The sequence below is a fragment of the Arvicanthis niloticus genome, chromosome 18, assembly GCF_011762505.2.
Source record: "Arvicanthis niloticus isolate mArvNil1 chromosome 18, mArvNil1.pat.X, whole genome shotgun sequence".
Taxonomy (NCBI): domain Eukaryota; kingdom Metazoa; phylum Chordata; class Mammalia; order Rodentia; family Muridae; genus Arvicanthis; species Arvicanthis niloticus.
Window position 1 is genome coordinate 26137950 of NC_047675.1, and position 18252 is coordinate 26156201.

At 34.3% G+C, this 18252-nt stretch overlaps 1 protein-coding gene across 4 annotated transcripts in view; it reads right to left on the minus strand.

Moving 5' to 3' along the window:
• Cdh8 (cadherin 8) overlaps positions 1–18252 on the minus strand; it is a 367867-nt gene that overhangs the window by 234193 nt on the left and 115422 nt on the right. The gene's annotated exons all lie outside the window — the stretch shown is intronic.

Below are 18252 nucleotides of genomic sequence, written 5' to 3' on the forward strand. Positions count from 1 at the left end.
TCACACACTCACAAACTATCAGTGCTATTTTTTGTGAAGCACAATGAGGTAAAAACCATTATCCAGGTTTAATGTAAATATATTAAATTTTATTTAAATATCAATTTGTTAGTCAGAGATATTAAAACCAGAGGGCCAATATGGCTCATAAACTCTGCAGAGTTTATATTTGATAAGATCAAATGGAGTGGGCCAATAGTTTGATCAAATTGCTGCTGTACTTACACACAAAAAAAAAAAAAAAAAAAAAAAAAAAAAAAAAAAAAAAAACCACCTCAACTTCTATACTTAAGAATTTCATTTCTGCCTGGCAGTGGTGGCGCACACCTTTAATCCCAGCACTTGGGAGGCAGAGGCAGACAGATTTCTGAGTTCGAGGCCAGCCTGGTCTACAGAGTGAGTTCCAGGACAGCCAGAAACCCTGTCTCGAAAAAAACAAAACAAAACAAAAAATCTTTCTTTAATTCGCAGTAATTTTTACAATCCAGGAAATGATTCCCACATTATAGAAAAAAAGTATTAATGTTAGATACAGGAGAACATTTTCAAGGAAAATAATCAACTTTATGGAAAATGGCAACTGTTCAGCAAGAGTTAAGATCCATCACAAATTCCATCAATGAGCACTGATTTAACAAAGTCTTTGATTTTTCAATATAAAGCAAAACCTTGGCCTTACACACCTATGTAGGTACGGAGTATGGCAGAATTACAAACCCTTTCCTCCTATTGGGTTACTTCCTGATATGAAGGGAATGCCTAGTCTTATTGCATCTTGTTACGCTGTATTGAGTTGCTATCACTGGGAGGCCTGATGTTTTCTGAAGGTAAATGGATGAGCAATGGATCTGAGGGAGAGGAAAAGTGGGGAGGAGAGTGAAAGGAAAGGAGACTGCAGTCAGGATGCATGGTATGAGAGAGGAATACATAAAAATAAAACTAATCCTTAGAGATCATTTATAGCAGAGAGTCAGGAGTGGTCTGCTGTGTTGTTTTACCCCCATGAAAAAAGTTGGTAGGTTCCCCTATGTAGCCTTCTGATTTTAAAAAAATAATTAATTTGCTAAAAAATACGTATCATTTGGGACTCTGGTGATGTTGCTGCAGTCAAAGAGCTATCTTGCAGAAGACCAAGTTTCAATTCCTAGCACCCACATGGTGGATCCCAACAAACTCTGCTTCTAGGGAATCTGATGGCCCTATTTTATCTTCAAGGACACCAGGCATGTATGATGTTCACATACATATGCACAAGCAAGCATTTATACACATAAACCAAAAGTAAACAAATCTAAATAAATGTACATTCTTTTTCGAATCTTGCTTTTATAAAAGAAATGACTTAATGTTGCAAAATAATGCTTCCATGCACATATTTTTCTTTAACTTGACTTCATATCTGCCAATACAGCCCTAAGTTTTTGCACCTGGAGATATAAAGTAGTTGTTCCTTTTAAAAGTAGGTGTATTTTTGGCTTAGTCTCTGGGAGCTTTGGATCCCGGTTATTTGACATTTGTTCTTCTTGTGTTGCAATCCTCTTCAGTTTTTCCTCTTAACTCTTCCATACTGGTCTCTGGCATCAATCCAACGTTTGGCAGTAAGTATCTGCATTTGTCTTCGTCAGTTGCTGGTAGAGCCTCTCAGAGGACAGCAATGCCAGGCTCCTGTCTGCATGCACAAGGTAGCAGTGGGCAGGTAAGGGAGCACCCTCTCAAAGGTGGGTGGGGAAATGAAGAACTAAAGGATGGCAAACCAGGAAGTGGGTAATATTTGGAATGTAAATAAATAAAATAATTTAAAATAATAGGTGTGTTGTGGATAGAAAGTCCTACAAAATTCAAAGGGCCTGGAGTCTTCCTGGTATTTCTTTTATTCAGAAGAGGCTCTATTGCTTTCTTATCCCATTTGAATTGTATTAAGAGCTTGGATAAATGAAAAGAAAAGATTATGAAAAAGACATAAAATAGCAACAAAGAGCTCAAATGCATTGAGATCACCTCCTTTACCTTTGTCTATTTTTAAAAACTGAAGCATGAGATTACATCAAATATTTATTGAATCTCAAAATGTATCCCTTTCATTTATTGTATTAAATTTATGAACAAGAACAAATATTGAAATGCCACTTTATCTTAATGAATGAGGGATTATAATTCATTAATGTGATATTAATCCTAATTTATGATCATTTTAATTTATGTGCATTTTAACATTTCCATTAGCATTTTTATTAAAAAAAGAACATTTGAATAATATATCATTCACACAGGCCTTTGTTCACACAGAAGTCATTATGGAGACAAGGGGATTCATATGTATCACTCTTGTCCACAATTTTTTTGAATTAACAAATAAACCATACAAACTGACCTTATTGTTAGTTATGCTAAAAATTATTTCAGTGTATTTTCTTCCTAATATCAATAGCATCTGATTAATAAATTGTATTGTGATGTTAGGTTTTTAAATCACTTGTATTTAAAAATAAGAAGAAAGAAGTAACAAGCATAGTCTGTTTACTTTCTAAGAATAAATATATTTGTAAAAGTCAGCTCTTTTAAAACAAATATTCTATGGAGACTGACAGATTTAATTGACAGATTGAGCTTCAGTTATTCTAGGGACATAACAATTAATCTACATGATTGATTTTAGAACCTGAGAGGATGTATCAAACTAAAGATTATTAAAGATAAAAGTGGTCATATTGAGTATAACATAGCTGAGAACGTTTTCATTCTATAAGTTCTTCAACTATGTATAACTGTATGATATTTCTGGCATAAATCTGTTTGTGACACAGATGCAAATAACTTAGGTCAGTGAAATGTTTCAAGCAGGCAAAGACTCTTGCCATCAAACATGATAACAGTTAAGTCCCTGGAACCAGTATGATGATGGTAGAAAAAACCTCCAGGTAATTGTTCTCTGACTTACACATGTATATATATATATATATATATATATATATATATATATATATGTGTGTGTGTGTGTGTGTGTGTGTACACATACAGGTAAACACACAAGAACACACAAATATTTATATATCTGAAAAAATATTTCAAGTAACTTTTACTTATATTATTCTGCGACAGACTAAAGAAAATTAATATTATATGCATTCTCTTCTATGACCCTTAACTATTAACTCAACACAACCTAGGAACACATGAGAACGAAGCCTCAATTAAGGGATTACCTGATCACATCAGCTTTTTAACAAGCCAGCAAGGTGTATGGCTTCAAGGTTTCTGCTTCATGACCTTCTTGAGTTCCTGCCATGACATCCCTCCATAATGGTGTGTCAAGCAGAAGTAGAAGCCAAGTAAGTTCCTTCCTCCCTATGTTATTTTGGCTCATGGTATCTGCCCCAGTTACAAAAAATAAACTATAACAGAATTTAATACCAGAGTAGTAGTTGTACCTGTGATGATCTTTACTGTGTTGTTTCCAGAGGAATGTTTGACACTTTGTGCTGGAAACCCAGTAAGTGCCCAGACCTCATTGGTCCTAGTACCAGCTTGGTAGAAATGAGTTCTAAGGGAAATGGGGACTGTGGAGGCCTGGACTACGACATTTTAAATGGTTACAAGTAATCTACTGGAACTCGGCTAGGAACTATTCTTATGATATTTTGCTAAGAATCTTGTATGTGCTGATCAGCTGGGTCTAAAAAATCAGCCCAGATTCACAGAACAGGACAGTACCACTAAAGTAAATAAAGCATGTGCTTCGCTGAACCTCAGAACATTAAACAGGCTGTGACTGCATAGTCAGCTCTGGATAATAAGAGATTATTAATATTGTATAGGTGAAAACTTCTTGGGAAACAAGCAATTAGGATCAGTACCTAGAAGCTAGTCCAAGGAGAGCAGGCTGTGTATCCACCTGGCAGCTGAATATGGCAATGAGTAGGAGTTCCCACATGGTCCTCAGACTAGAGATGCAAGATCAAGGAGGTCAGGGAGAACACAGGAAACCAAACATTGTGGAACAGGGTTCAGATGTCTATGGAGAGCCCAGAAAAACCCATTGCTGAAGGTGTGACCTCATTTGCCATGAAGACTCCAGGATATTGGAGATGCCAAAATTGGGAGATGTCTGTCAAGGATAATGTCAGGTATGAATTAAAGCTGCTCTAAGCATATGATACAACTTTGTGTGCTGCTGATGGAACGGCTGCAGAATATAGATTTCCACTCTTAAACTCTAGTCTTGTTTGACTGTTATTGTTTCTATAATCCAGGTCTTCTCATTTGGAATAAGAAATATATAAATTGTATTTTGTAGGAGAACACTTTTAAACCACATTTGGGGCATAATAGAGAGACCTTGGACTTTTAAAAATATTATATTTTTAAAGGCTAATGGACTTTTAAAGGTTGTGTTGTGTTTTATATTATGATACTGAAAGGAGTCATTTGCATCTCTCCCATTCTCTCTCATATGCGTGCACAAACACTAGGTAAGGAATTTGAAATTATAATTTGAAAATGTGGATATACAACAAAAAAAATGATTGAGAACGAGCCAGGGCACATAGGACTCCAAGTCTGGCCCTCTTTGTAGTGGTAAAGCAGAGTTATAAGCTACTATTTTTGCTGTTCTTTCCCACATGTCTGTCAGGTCCTGCACATTTAATGTAATGATTTTTATTCATCACTTCATCCCACTGACAAGAGCCTGTGATGCTAAAGACATCCCAAGTGAACTAAATGTTCACAGTTGTGCGTAATCTGAACATGTGAATGTTACCTTTCTCAGAAGCTGGTTTTACTAACTGGAGCAGAATAAAGGCCACATGAAAATAAGCCTTGACAGATAAGACTCTAGGGCTTTCTATGGCACAAAAAGACATTATCCTTTCATTTAAGCATGTAGAATGTACCCTACACTCTTCCTTGTAAAGATGAAAGTTGTGAAAATTGTCGCTGCTCTCAGAATCCCAGTTTTCTGGGAGATAAACAAAAACCTGAGAAACATGATGATTAATACTGGTATTATTGCAGTTCTGTCATTGGAATTTGAATAAAATGTTTGCCCCATGGGCTAATACATTAAATGATTCTTTCTGTATGGTGACACCAATTGAGAAAGCTCTAGAAACTTTACAAGAAGCATCTAGCTGGAAGAAATTGGATGCTCTGAACATATAATTGCTAAACATGGAGGACTTAACATAATTTTTGCTCACAGTCTACCACACATCCATCATCATTAGTTGCTGACCAAGCATAAGGCCAATCAATGGTGAACTGAACCCTTTGAAAGTAGGAGTCTAAGCAAAGCTGGCCTCCCATAAATGGTTCACGTCAAGTATTGTGTCATAGCAATGCTGATACATATACATCAAGTGTTTCCTGTATGGTAAGCACTTTGCCAGCTCATTTAACTTCTTTTGCAGCAAACCTGAGGGCATTCCTCCATTTGTTGGAGATTCACAAATTGTCCGGTATGCAGAGGTGATCACAGCCTTTTACATTAAGTCTTCAATTACAGAGTCATGGCTGAGATGCTTATGATGGCGCTGAATCAGGAGAACTAGCATCATTACATTCTATTCATCCTCCATATATTTCCATAACATCACCCAATCAAAAGGCACATTTGTACTTTAAGAACTGTAGGCATTTGCGTTTGGTTATCCTTTGCATTCTCTTTACCTAGTAATGTGTCCTGTCATGTTTTTGGAAGTACAATAGATATTTGTGAAGTTGAGTACAAATGAAGGAGAAAAAAACAACAGTTCCCATTTCATTTTTAAAACAGTGATTTAAAGAAGGAAGCAAAAGAACTTAAGAAAGTTAGATCCATGGACTTCAATTTTTTTCTGTTGTAAACATGAGTTCTTGGGCATTCCAAGTGGGTATTTGAATCTTAATGCCAAAGTAGGAACTAAGATCGATTAGTTAATAAGAGTGAATGGGTGGATCGAGAGCACAGGGTGATGAATAAATTAATAAAAAGAGTGACAGATGCAAATTATCTTATATGTGTCCATTAGTATTCATAGAGTCAGAGTAAGAACATACATTATTCTTGTGATTGTACGTATGTATTGTCAAGAAATAATCTCTATGATGCTAAGTTTTTTCTATGACGCTAAGTTAATTCAAGACATAAAATTTATAGTTAATTCATGTCTGTTAATATTAATTTAGGATATAATTATGTAGTTACCAGACAGAATTATGTCAGGACATTGTGACTATATCTCCTACTTAAAATGAGAAAACAGCATGGATTATGTACAGGTAAAATCACATCTTTAACTGAAATCAGGTATCCCTGAGATCACAACTCATTTTGCAATTCTATTCAATCCAAATGGGCATCATGGAAATGTCTCTCTGATTTATTATTTTCTTCCCAGGAAATATCTAAGTTGCAAGGAGAAAATCAGCATGTATTAGAATCTAAGGGTTGCACAGGAGTTTACAGGCTGCAGAGATCACTGCCGTTTATGGATCCTAGTTTTACATGAATGTTATCTGGCTCAAAGTTAACAAGCTCAGCACTTTTGAACCAATTTACATGATACACTATCTTCTCAGGATCTGGCATACTGCCTGCTGGGTTGAAACTGGGCTATGGCCTATCAATTCATCTGTGAATAAATTATAATCCATAGATTAAAACCATTCCATATCAAGATGGTACCACACAGTTTCATACAATATGGTTTGGGCCTAAATATTTGAGGTGTTAAAAATATAAAACTTCATTCTAGAATAGATACATATATAGACTACTATGAAAGTGACAGTGTACGTTAGGAAAAAAGAAGAGGAAAGCATGAGCTCATTTTGTGTTTCTAGACTGTTTTATGACAGCCTGAGAGTTAATATCACCATTTGCATATTCTAACTTTTGATCCAATCCTCTAATGTCCAACAGACCATCTTCCAAAAGATGCTGGACCACCATAAATTTTAGCATTTTAATGAGGCTAGGTAATTATAATCAATAAGATCTCTACAGTCACCTGATACTTGGGACCTTATAAATAAAAAAAGTATGCCTGATGCTTTAGAGCTAAGTAAAGCATCTTAGATTATGATAGGTCGAGAAAAACTGAGAAAATGCCCTGACGGGGAGTATATTATGGAAAATCCTTTTATTTTTTGAAATGTTCTACTACAGACTAAATCTAAAGAATAAAAACTACTTTTCATTTAGTAACTCAATTGCTAACAATTTGTAAAATTGAATCACATAATAAGCCAATATAATAGTTACAAAACCACGTTAAGATTTTAGCAAAGAACAAGTTATGGAATAGGTAATTATTCCTCCAACCACATATATGAAAAAATACAAGTTTGCTGAAATCAAGGTAAGTTTCCAAAGAATTTTTAAATACACTACATTTTTAATTTGCCTTAAGAACTGAGAGAGTGAAGAAGAAATGCCTCAAACTCAATGAAAAACTGTATTCTCTATACTGAAGTGTGAATGATATCTGCTTCAAGAAAAGAAAGCAATGAATACACAGGTTTCTTGTCAGTTTCCATTAGGCAATGTGTAGCACTCTGATGACACAGGCACATATACATCAAACTGCTTCTTCTTCCAGTGTAAAGAAAGTTTGGCCTGGCCATGGGGACCTGTACCTTCAGAAATGGAAAATTAATAGTCCATGTGAAATGAGACTCTGTACTGTGTGTCGCTGAGAATACAACCAGAAAAAAGAAAGTCACCGCTTTTTACTATTCTTAAATATTAAAATTTACAAAACCAGGTCTTCTGTGTTATTCACATTATAGCATAGAAAGACAAACAGACAGACAGATGGACAGACAGACAAACAGAGAGACATGTCAAACAATCTGTGGAGCAAGGCATTTTGTAAATGTGTGAAACAGAATAGATATAGAAATAATAGCTAGTATGTGTGCCAAGCTAGTAAGTACAAAAGAGTGATATAAGAATACACTACTAGAACTGATATTCATGAGACAAATATGCTCCCATTTCATTTCAGAACCACAACTTTTCAGATTTACAAACATTATGTGCTAGATTTATAGCAAACTCATTATTTGGTAAGTTTAAATAAGATTCACAAGTCTCTGTATGTGTCTTTTTCCTACCTCTTTCTTTCCCTCGTTTCCTCCCTTCTTTTATTCTCCCTCCCTCTTTCCATTCTTCTACCTATTCTTCTCTTCTTTTTCTTAATTTCTTTCTAACTTTCTTTTTCTTTCCCTTTTCTCTTCTTTCTTCTTTCCTCTCTTTTCTCTCTCTCTCTCTCTCTCTCTCTCTCTCTCTCTCTCTCTCTCTCTCTTTGTTTTCTTGTTTCTTCTATTGGAAAAAGTAAAACTAATAGGATTGCATTGATGAAAAGTAGTATTATCAGAGTTTATAGAATATTTGAGTTAATACAATGACTCCTTTATTTTCTAGAACAAGACCTACAAGCAATCAAAGCCAAAGCATTCACTTTAATGAATTTCAGAGAAAGGGAACTGGAAGCATTCATACTGTAATAATAATAAATAATAAAATTTGTTTATTTTATTAGAAGCATATTTAAAGTTAACCCAGGAATGTTCAAATACTAGATGCTCAATGATTCTTGTTTCTTTTATATATGAGATAAATGGTTGGATTATATATTTCACCAGAAAATCATAAAAAGTAACTAAGGGAAACACATTTTCTTTTCATTTTTAAGTACTTATTTATTCTATTCAATATTGGTAACATAAAAATATTTATTCATTTGTGGCTATACAATGTTTTAGTTCAGTAAGCCTTAGAAGAAAAATGGATGAAAACCTTATTCTTTATATATGCCTCTTAAAACTAATTATTCTCTACTTAGCCATTTTTATGGTTGGCATGTAAGTGTCTTTTGGCCAAGGCTGTGTGCTACTATGGTCAGTTCTAATGGAGAATATCCATGTGTTGGCATATAAGCTGATAGCAGCCTGTATAAAATGCCATTTCTAATATAATTTAAAGCTAGTATGTTTATCTAACATAATCATGTAGAGTAACACTTCAGGTTATGAGTTCTAGAATAAGAGAATAATAAAAAAAATAGACCTTGACAGAAATAAACTCTAATATAGAGAGGAATTAACATAACACTTTCAATAGTCAGTTTTCTTATTTGCATAGTGTTTTAATAACACCCCTTAAAGAGTCTATAATTATTAAACTGAAGCAATATATAATGTGATTAAAGGTATATTCTAAGATCAAAGGAATTCAAAGACAATTACAGAGGTTAGCATTCTTTAGGAAATATAAAGATATTTTATGTATAAGCCAGATATGAATTTAAAAAAATTAAAAAATTAGAAAAAGAATTAAATCTGAAAATATAATAAACAGAATATTACTCATAGTGAAATTAAGAATTTAAGTTTTAAAACTTTTAGTTCAGTTATTTGTATGTGTGAATGAGAGTTATTTGGGTGTGGGGCATGATGTCATCATGTAAATGTGGAAGTGGGGAACAGTTTTTCAGGAGTCAGTCTTTCTCTTCAGCATGACATGTTCTGGGGATAAAACTCAGGTCCTCATGCTTACCTTACTTTCCCAACTGACTCATCTTCCTTGTCTAAGAATATAACTTCATGATTTATCTGACCTCAGCTTAAAACTAGCTCATATTGGTCATCCAATTTGAGTAGATAAGAGTACAGAAAAATTCTAAAAGCACCATTATTACTGAAAATACATTGATATGAATGGATGAAAACAGGATGCATTTGTAGGTAGCTTGCTGGCCTGCTGGCTGATTGGATGGCTGGCTGGCTAGATAGACTGATTAATAAAATTATTCAGATGGATAATATAGGTAGATAAATTATTATATTGATAAATTCATAGAAGGTAAATGCAGATAAAGATATGTCTAATAGAAATAATATTAGTCACAATATACATTTATGTTCAAACTTACCATGAACATCTTAATTAAAAATGAATATGTGAACAAAATAATGAAAGGGTAAGCTGAAAAGGTCCCACATATCTTTCACTAAAAGTTTTATGTTGTTTCAAAGCATTACTCCCTGTGATACATTAAGTAATTTTAAATTTCAATATTAATTATAAGATATACTTACATAATGATCTTTTGTAAATATCTAGTTTTTAAAAGCTAAATTCTCTTTATAATATTTGAATATCTCATGTGTATGCATGTTATGAAAGTAGATATATACCTTACTATCTGCATATATACAAATATACAGAGACAAAAAGTAAACAGATAAAAGCAGTGACAACACCAATAAAAATTAAAATGCCTATTTATCCCATCAAACAGTTACAAAAACAGTATTCAATGCAATAATCTACACTACAAAAATATTGATGGCTCAAGACAAAGGCACCAAGATGAGAGCATCAGTGGTCTTTATTACTCAAAGAACTTGAGTAACCAGACAATTCCTGACAGGAATTGAAAATAAGATAGAAATATAACACCAAAATCTCTATTTCTGACTAAACTAGTTTTCCTCTTTATGCAATAAGTGATAAGGGCAGGTTAGGAGGATATAAGTTATGCCTCTGTTTGAAGTTCTATGGAGATTGAGGTACCTGGGGAGAAGCCATAATTGAACTTATAAAAGGAAATGCATAAAAGTAAATTGTCCTTTAATCCCCAGAAGAGAATCACAATGATGGAGAATCATTTCTTTTTCTGGTACCTTAAATCCTGATAAGGAGCTACATTCATTCTACTTTCCCAGTCTGAGAAACATAGCCTACTACATTTAAAACCTTTAAGAATACAGGAACTCAGGACAAAATTTCAACTTTACCAGCATTAATTACATTTTTGAGTTATTCGTTTCAGGCACAGCTTCTCCATCACTAGATAAACGTGGTTAAAAGACCCACAATGAATGAGAAGAGTGTAGACAAAGTGAATAGTCTACTTTTGATTTGGTACCAGGTCTTGCTATGTACTCAGGATGATTCCAAATTTGCAATTCTTCTGTCTCATGCCTTAGAGTACTAGTGTTACATGATGCAGCCAAACCCAACTGAGAGAGCTTTCTCAAAGAAAGCAAAGATGGATAAAAATCAAAGGAAAGATTAACTAAAGAGAGAAAAACTGAACTTCCTTTCAATAAAATAATGAAGGACCTGGATGAATTTACAACTACCAGGCATGAGCTTGGTTAAATATTTAGTATTTTTTTTCATTTAGTTTTTCTTGTAAATATATTACTAATGAGGCCTCTAACACTGCAATCACAACTCTTAGATTGTTATGAATATATCAAGTAAGTGAAAGGTTTTGTTGTCTGTTTTAGATTTTTTAATTTAATATTCTTAAGTATAATAAGAACCACAATACAGAATGAGAAATCAAGCCAAAAATACCATCAAATTATCAGACTTAGATACATATTCTTTGTGTGCCTGTTTGAATTTGTGTATATACGGCACAACTACATGAACATGTATATGTTCCTCTTCTACTTAAACTCTATTCAGACAATAAAACCTAAATTCTGGGTTAAAGAAGTAAAAGAAAAGACAAGCAGAGACAAGAGGAGAGGACAGGACAGGACAAGACAAGAGAGGACAGAAGAGGACAGGAGAGGACAGGAGAGGACAGGAGAGGGCAGGGGAGGAGGGGAATGGAGGGATAGAGGAGGGGAGGAGAGGGGGAAGGGGAGGAGAGAAGGGAGAAGATGGGGAGAGAAAGGGAGGGAACAGGATGGGAGAGAAGGGAAGGGAAGGGAAGGGAAGGGAAGGGAAGGGAAGGGACGGGAAGGGAAGGGAAGGGAAGGGGGCAAAAGGGACCAACCAACTCAATGAAAACCCACAATGCAAATACAAAATGCTCTTGCTGTTTCAAACTACAAATAGCACTGATGGAAATATAAATGTGTCCAGTATTGAATGTGATTTTTCTAGTGTTTGAAATTATGGAATTTTTATTACTAATCTGAAATAAAAATGATCTTCTGAATTCCACTGTTCATTCTAGGAATATTTTTCCTCAAAATACTTGCATGAAACCTTCTATCTGATGTATCAGAAAAGGATCATGTAAGGATAAGATTTTTGCAAAAGTTATTAAATTGAAATATGAATTGCCTCTGAGCCAATGTGACTGGCATTCTCATAAGAAGATGAGACCTAGACATGTAAGGAGATAGCAGGATAGGATATACACATTTTCAGAAAGGGCAAAGATGCCATGACAAAGTGATCACATACAAGTCAAGAGTGATGCTTCTGAGGGGAGCAAACTTATTGGCAGCTCATGCATAGACTTTATGGTATTAAGAAGTACAGGACAATAAATTGCTTCTATATTAGATTTCTTCTTTGTAAAACTTTGTCATGTCTGTACTACCAAAGGAATAAAGCCCTCAAAATCATGCTAACTATTAATAAATGAGTATCTTATTGATGCAAAATGGCAGCAGCAACTTTTAGGAACATTTCCCAGACGAGAGTCTCAGCTTTCAAGAAGACAAAATCAGTCCCTTTTAAAGAATGTCTGAACCTAACATCCAAGTATCAGTAAATAAATGGTGTTGTCTATGGCAGAAACTGTGTAGATATGACTAACTGAGGTGCTCAGATGGGGACCTTATTCTGAGTTAAGCATGTGCCTTATTACACAGATCCCTGAGAGAATAAGATATCTTCTTTGGTCACTTAGAGACAGGACTCTGAAAGGGTGCTTGAACCCAGACAACCTTGCTGGCTCTAATGTTGTAGAGATAGATCCAATGGGTTAGAAGATTTAATGTGTATGAGAAGAAAATACCTACAGAGATTCTAGAGATGGACCAAATCCATACAAAGGGTACTTTATCATTTCCCAATGAGACACGTGTTAAGAAAATAAATGACAATAAATTTAAGGCATTAAACTTGTGATTCTTTGTTCTTAAAGCAAAGAATAAATGAATGTTTTGCAATCAATAATGTAATGGAAAGGAGCCAAGCATTTTTTTTTCAGGCAGTTAAAAACTTTGGATATACCCAATATTCTTTCCTGTTTGGTAATGTAAAAGAAGGAGTGCTAAATCCCTTTCAGGATGTTTGCTAGGACAGCGTCTGAATATTGAGATACACCCTCCCTGTTTGCACACCTACTTGACATTTTCAATACACTTCCATAGAGACTCCTTGCAAAATATACACTGCCAAGATACAAGTGAGAGGGGTAACCTATGCATTTTATTACATAACTGTTTCCTCAAGGGTATTAATTGAAAGTTGTCCTGCATCCAATATTTTAAATTATTTTCTCTTTTATCTCATCTAATTATCATAAAAGCCCTATTCTTTGATTTACCAAGCTCAGAAAATGAAGATTTTAAATATAGGTCTAACAAGCCCTTGTTTATTTTTAATAACAGTTTTAAGGTGGTGTGCTAAAATCAAGTACATGCCTGGAATAAAAGAAAGAAAGAAAAATAAAGGAACCAAATCAAAAAAAAAAAAAAAAAAAAAAAAAAACCACCCAAACACCAAAGTCATCATTACTCAAAAAATTAAAAGGTGCTCAGTATGTTTTATTCTCTGTTGTTTATTTTATATATTAGTTGTATTTTTTTTAATATTAGGCTCTTATAGGAATTACTTGTAGGCAGTCATTATCAACCCAGAGCCATGGCATAAAAAACAGAGTCTTGTATATCATGATCCCTAAAATACTGTAATACTCTGTTAACATAGCAAAGTTGAGGGACCTGATAGAAGGTTTATAGACAACAATGACAAAACTGGGAACTTTTAAATATATTTTTACAAATAAGACTCTAGCATAGTAGATAATCTTCTCAAGTGGCCATAAGTAAAGGTATTCATTAGAAAGATCAATACGTTTTTTTACACTATGCTATTGCATAATATAATTGCCATAATGCAAAAGTGTAACATAAATGTCTACATGTTTAAAATTGTTATTGGAATCAGTGGACCCTGTAGGGAATGGGTCAGCATAGATGTGCCTTATAAACGGATATATAAAGGGATTTGAGATCTGTGTTATTCGGATTTCTGGTATTGTGTTCATGTAACATTTTTAAAAATGGCAGAAAAGTAACAAATGTAAATAGATTTATTCTGAATAGTGGTTTCAGAGATTTTATTCAAGAGGCATTTGGTTTTACCACTGTGGATATGTGCTGGGCAGAGTATCCTGGGTAAAGGACACATGGTAGCAAAGTTGCTCATCTTAATGTTTCTAAGACATCAGGAAACAGAAGTAATAAGAAAGAGCAAGGGTATAAGTACTTCATTTACAGCACAACTACATAATATATTTCCTCTAACTAAGTTACATCTTCCACAGTTCCCAGCCATCGACTTGCACTTTAACTGATTCATGATATCTGAGCTCTTATGATTCATTCTCTATCTGAAAGTACTTCTGTACACTGCTTCCATCAAAAACTAAGCATTGAGGACATGAAAATTCAAGAAACACAATTCATATCTAAATGGTACCAAACCCCATTGATTCTTCTTTCTCTCTATTTTTCAAGATGCCAGGAGGACAGTCACTTCTACCTAGAAGCAGTGCAACACCTCAGGATAAATCTAGCTGACCAGAGACTTGTTAATTGAAACCTCAGAATCCATGGGTCAGTATAAGCATTTCTGATTATTAACTTATTGACATGGGTATTTATTTTTCATATCAATAAAGTAATGACAGTGTTAAGGAACATACTGGATGTTTTATATACAATTTTCAATAGAAAGCACATTCTTCCATACTTAATCCTCATAGTATGTCTAGAAATGCAAGATAAAATAAAATATAGGTCGGTCTATTTTGAAAGTTCTTCAACTCATTCTGACTATCTTTGGTCTGGTGTTTCTAAACACCTCCCATTTTGCAGACTATTCTAGTTTTACTTGATATAAATATTCCATGTTAGAATGTTGTTAAAGCATACGATATCACACAAGGACAGTGTAGGGGATGAGACTGACAAGAATGAGGAAACAGGGTATGACTTTTGCATATAATTAATTTACTATTAATTTGTATATGAGAAAAGAAAAATTGCGGGTAATTATTGCTAATGCAAAAAAAATTGTCACATGTAAAATTGGAACAGAATTTCTAACATTTCATTGAAAGCATTGACTTCACTAGCACATTATAGAGAGATAATAATGAAACCTAAGCTATTATTCAATATTTTTCAATGTATAGGAATGAGTTATTTTCCAGAGTAGCCATGTACTTAGTAGACTAAGACATCATACTGTGAATTTAAGCATTGTTCAAGTTTTTTGTCATAGGATGATTTGTGAATTTGTAAAAATTAATAAAGAAGATGAAGAAGGAGAAGAAAATGAATGAGGAGGAAGAGAAGAAGAAGAGGGATGGAAGGGAAAAAGAAAGAAAGGAAGGAAGAAAGAGAGAGAAGAAAGAAAGAAAGAAACAAGAAAGAAAGAAAGAAAGAAAGAAAGAAAGAAAGAAAGAAAGAAAGAAAGAAAGAAAGAAAAATGCTGTCTTTATCCTCTGCACTGAATTTAATCCCCTAGAGCTACATTTTGAAATGGCCACTCTTCATTGTTAAGATGTTGGACAGCTCATTCAGTGGCCAAATTCACTGAAGCCCCACCCTTTTTCATTTTTACTTATGAAGAACTAAAATATGTTGAAAACACAGTAACCTGGAACAGTGGGTGGATTCACCTGGCATTACCCCTGTGGCCTCTAAAATAAGGTTGTCCTTTAGTATTTTAAGGCCACTTCTATTTAAGTGTTAAATGCTTGGCTGCGCTACTTTCTAGAGTCCTGCAGAACTATTCAAGTGGGGAATGCACAGAGGAGACTCTCTCCACCCGAATAGTTTTCCTGAGGCCTGCGGCAATTGGCTCATCAGGATTCCTGGTTTCATTTGTCTTGTGTTATCCACCTGTACATAATATACCTATCTAAGTAATATGTTGTGTGTGAGAGAGGGTTGTGAGTCACCAGAATCAGGCAAATAATAAAAATCGCCCATAAAACAGTAGACTGAATTGAAACAGTGCACAGTGGAACTTCTTTGCAAGAGCTCTGGAGAGTGCTGGCAAAAAATAAAGCTGGCAGATTAGCAAGGAAGTCATCCCACCTCCATAGAAACCTCCTACATCTGTGCTTTGTACCTGACACAAAAAATGTGTGGAGCAGCAGTTAACAAAGACTGCTCCACAAGACTCTAGATGTCTCGGGAACCTATTCAGAGCATCTAGAAGGTCAACATTAGTTGTACTTATCCTTGTATTGAAATTTATTTGCAAGGTTCATTTATGAATGGGTAAAGTGTTTTCAGGTTAGCATCACTGAATACAATAACATAAAATCCATCCTCACTTACTCTTTTTTTTTTAAAGAGAGAAATGTCTTACATAAGGGAGTCTGAACCAAATATAACATATCTTAATATTCTGTGTAATGAAATGGGTTGTACATACTGTTTCTCTTCCAGATATTGAAGCACAAACACATCCAGAGGCCATAATGTGCTAGATGTTTCTGTTGCAAGCTGAAATAGTCACATGTCTAATATACCTCATCTTGTCAATAGGATAACTGATAAACTACAACTATTCTGACTTTTATATCAGCTACATATTTGACAAAAATGAATAAAACTATTATATCTCTTCAAAAACAAGCATCAGTATTAGTTCCTCATATCAAAATTTGAGTTGTCCATCAAATATTGAGAAGTTAGAATATACTTCTGCATCTGTTAGGCTGAAATATCTAGACATGCAAAAGTATTTCTATGAGTTGCTAATATTACTGCCTATGATACTTTTTCAATATCATATAATGCAATCCCAAGCTATTCAAATCAGAAATCCAATGTTTTCTAAACGCATAATTTTAGAAAATTACAAATTGGCAACAGTGCCTTTCAAAGTGCAAGAGAGTCCATGGATTTGATGTATCAGAGTACAAAAGTTTATTGATATATTTTGAGAGTCCACACTGCAGCTAACTTCTAAGATATTACCTTTTGTGGATATTTAGTGTGGTATCAAAGAAAAATTGCCTCAATTATCTCAAATGGTTATTAAAATCTCATGCATTTTCCATCTACATATTTCTGTGTGCAAAGATTTTCTTCATATAATTCAATGAATACAGTACATTGCAAGACTGGATACAGAACAGCTATGAGAAAGCTAGCTTTGTTCTATGTTTTTGTTTTTGTGGTAATTTTGGGGGAGAGGAGACTATAGTTTTTTTAAGGCAATTGTCCTATAGATTTTAGGCTAGTATAGAGCTTACTGTACAGTCCTTGCTGATCCTGAATTCTTAACTTTCTTTCTGCCTCAGTCTCTTGGTTGCTAAGTTCACAGAAATGATCACCTGTTGCTGGCTAGATACATTATGTTAAGCCAGGATCTAAAGACATTATTCTTTTTTTTTATTGGATATTTTATTTGCATTTTAGATGCTATCCCATTTCCCCATTTCCCTTCCCTAGAAAACCCCTATCCTATGCCCCCTTTTCCTTTTTGCTTTTATACAAATTTTTTAAAATGTTAATCAAAGGCTTTATAAGTTTGGTAATGCTCAATCAGAAGTGTAACCCAATACCCAACCTAGATATACCAACTATCTTTGACTGATGGAGACACGTGAACATCTGCCTCCATATCCCCCCCTCTCTTTCTCTCTCTTTCTCTCTCTCATCACCTAGCTTCTCCTCTCCTTCTTCTCCTCCTCTCCTTACTCCTTCTCTTCTTCTAGGTACTCCTCCTACCTTAGCTCCTCCTACATATCACCCTTCCTGTTAAAATAAAACTTTTCTCTCAAAATACAATTAGAGCACAATTATACCAATTTGTACCAGTGAGGTAGAAGATAGTCCTAATACCCAGTCCATCATTTTGTTGACTAACCAGAACCTCTGTCATCTCTCCTAACTAAAACACTTAGTTCTGAACCTGGCTTTTTTCTTGGCTTTAGATAAAGGCATTATTCTAACTGTATAAAACCTCACTGTTCTCACTAATATTGGCATTAAATATAGGTAATTATTTTTATTAAAATATATCATTTGTATAACATTAGTTTATTTTTTATGCATTGTGTTGCATCTTCTTTCAAGAGAGAGGTGTAGCCAAGGGTGACCTTGAACTTCTGCTCTTTCTCCCACCATCTCCTTTGTTGCTGTTTCTGGGTCTGTAAGTTATCCAAGCATTTTATAGAATGTGTGCCATTCCAAGCCCTCTAATTTCAATTTTTAAAATTTCTCTTTAAATTTTCTATTTCGATTCATACTATGAAA